The sequence below is a fragment of the Monodon monoceros genome, unplaced genomic scaffold, assembly GCF_005190385.1.
Source record: "Monodon monoceros isolate NGI ecotype Baffin Bay Population unplaced genomic scaffold, NGI_Narwhal_1 Super_Scaffold_21, whole genome shotgun sequence".
NCBI classification, from domain to species: domain Eukaryota; kingdom Metazoa; phylum Chordata; class Mammalia; order Artiodactyla; family Monodontidae; genus Monodon; species Monodon monoceros.
In genome coordinates, this window is record NW_021703778.1 from 42,440,781 (window position 1) to 42,444,109 (window position 3,329).

The window sequence follows — 3,329 nt, forward strand, 5'->3', positions numbered from 1 at the left end:
ACTGTGATAAGAATTTTGAAATAGCAGTCAAAAGTGGCACAAGGAAGCATAAGAGAGTGACCTAATTTATAGTGAAGGCCCTATGAATAAGGGATATGTAAACTGTATGAGTTTGCTAGGGCTGCAATAACAAATAGCACAGATTGGGTGGCTTAAAACACAGAAATTCATTTTCTCACAGTTCTGGAATCTGGAAATCCAAGATCAGGTGTCAGCAAGGTTGATTTCTTCTGAAGTCATTTTTCCTTGTCTTGTAGATGGTCGTCTTCTCCATGTGTCTTCACATTGTCTTCCCTTTGTGTGCATCTGTGTCCTAATCCCCTATTCTTGTAAGGGCATCAGTGCTATTGAATTACGGCCCACCCCAATGACCTCATTTAACCTAATTACCTCTTTAAAGAACCTGTCTCTGAATACAGTCAGATTCTGAAGTCCTGTGGGCTAGGATTTCCACATGTGAATTTTGGGGGCACATAATTCAGCCCATAACAAAAACTGAGGCCTGGAAGATGGGACAAATGACCCAGGAGCTGAGCATTCCAGACAGGGGACCAGCCTGTGCAAAGTCCTCTTAGATAAGGATGCCAGAGTTAGTTTTAAATTCCTTTAATGTGGTATCTCCAAAGTGTTTATATCCAAAGGAAAAGAATGTCATTTCAATGAATCAGTTTCTCTTGAAATCTGAAATAGAAATACGATGGATTCTTGATTATAATTACGTTAAAAATCATATTTGTAAAAGTAGGGTTATGCCCTCTGATTATAATTATCACCCACAATTTCCTCAATCTGAAGTTGATTTTGTGCCCCGTTGCTGTGTTAAATGTCCTGTGAATTGACATGTGAAACTCTAACAAGATAAATTAGTGCCACTACATATGCCTTTTGGATGGAGAGGTATTAAAACCATTCCTTCTTACTGCCTTTTTAGAATAGCCTCATCTCCAGGGGCCGAGCATTCCAGATAGGGGGAACATCCTGTGACATCGGGGAATAAATGATGATTTGTAACAGGATCATGGAAAGATGCTTTCCATCTGGTATACGGAGGGTGCCCTTCCTCTCAGCGCATATTCTTTACTTTGGTGCAAAAGCCCATACTCATCCCAACACTCCTCCAAAGGTGCTTCCTGGGACTTCATAAAAGTGATGGTAAAAAGCACAATTCATATTTTTTCACATGTGTGACTCTACAGCAAACAGGACCTGAGGATATCTCTGCTTTTACTGGGCTATCTCAAAACTGGATTTGAAATTCCAGTTTGTTGTAAGATTAGACAAAAGGAGCCTACTTTATTTTCAGAGTTCTGCTATAAGAGCTTCTTGATAGAAGCCAATGATTCACTACATTGGAGTAGTGCCTAGTTATAGTATGGCTCATCACATGAAAGGCATGATTCTTTTTTCAAGCGAGTGCTCTGCTCTTAAGTGACCAAAACACTCACATGAATTCCTAGGAGGGTGTTCAGCATTTTCCCTCATCTCTATCTGGGTTGTGTGACAAGCAGATATAAATGTCAGCTTACATTTGCTAGGCTAGAATGTAGAGCTCATGGAAGTTCCTTTGCAGGCAGGTCTTTCCCTGGGAGCAGGGGCACATTCTATTCAAGGAGTTGAGAGTGTTGTGGTGAGCTGCTTCTTTGTCACTCATCTGTCATTCTCAAATAGAAATAGGAGAGGTGGTCCCCAGGAATGAGAGTTGAGATGGCAGTCCCCCCACCTGCAGCCAAATCCTATGTTGAGTGGAAGAGGTGGGGAACTTCTCACCAGCTGTGACCCTAATTTTATCTCATCTGGACCCTAGGTTGATCATTCTAGTCCCAGAGAAGAAATCTCCCCACACTCTCTTCCCCACTTCGTGCTACTGTGATTGTTTCATTCAGAGAAGAGCTTCGGCTCTGATAAAGAGCAGTGATGAGAGATCAATGGATCATTCATTCAAACAATAATTGTGTATTTTTTTTCATTTTATTATTTATGCAAGTTAAAGTTCATTGGTAACAGGAACCCTTGCAACTGTAAAATAAAGCTACATAGGTGTAAGAAGTCATGTAAACAGTTAATGAGTTTATTTCCAAAGTTAGCAAAACTTTCATTGTAAATCAGTCTGTATTCAGGAAATAAAAATTATTAGTGTATAAACACAAATTCCGTGGTGACCTTCAGGATGTCACCCTACTTCTTTACCTAGCAGTTTGAGCTCTCATATTTGCAGTGTTTCACAAACTGTACTATTTTCTTTTATGTGCAGTTTTCATGAGTAAACCATCAGAGAATAAATTCTATCTTTAAATTAAAAAAAAATATCCTACTAGATGCTCAGTGCTGTTCTACATACTAGCATATTCTGTTCCCCAAACCTCTTGTTGAAGCTGTTCGTTGTGTTTGGTATCTGAATCTTCCTTTTTCACTTCTCTTCCACCCTTCGAATCTTCCTTTTTATTTTAAGGTTTATATTATTGATTATTAGATCAAATAATTGCATTTGGTTTGATAAAAAAAAAAGGATGCTTCAAAGTAGTTAAATCCTGACTTCAACTGTTAATTTCAGGCTTAGTGGAACAAAGCAACTGTATTACCACAAAGATCAAAAATAAGGCAGGGCTTCCCTGGTGGCGCAGTGGTTGGGAGTCCGCCTGCCGGTGCAGGGGACACGGGTTCGTGCCCCAGTCCGGGAAGATCCCACATGCCGTGGAGCGGCTGGGCCCGTGAGCCATGGCTGCTGATCCTGCGTGTCCAGAGCCTGTGCTCCGCAACGGGAGAGGCCACAACAGTGAGAGGCCCGCATACTGAAAAATAAATAAATAAATAAGGCAAATACTCAGCTGTTGCTGCTCTGAAGCACTCAAAGAGCCAACTAGCTGACATATTGACTTTATGTTCCAAAACAGTTGATTAAGCTTAAATCTGTCCCTTTCACCTGAAAAACTGTAGGCTTATGTGGAGAAATAAACCATTTATTTCAAAACTAAACTTTGAAGTTTGAAAATAAAAGGTAAAGAGTTGTGGCCTGGTACACAGGGGCTCTTCTAACCTGGAGGGCTCATCTGAATTTCAAAGGGAAATGCTAACAGGTGAGTACTCACTCCTTCATGCTGGAACCAGCACTGCAGACAACGCAGAACCTGCCACTAATATACTCACCAGATAACTGATGGACTTCCCTGTGGACAAGCTTAAGGCACAGGACCCTTGAAGGAAAATCATCCGATATTGCCCACCTATGATCCTGAGTCAAAGGCAGAAGTAATTCTTTCCTTTTTCCTCTGCCCTCCTCTGGCTGCCTGGAAGTGGCACAAACTCTGGGAAAGGGGCTTAGAAGGTGGAGC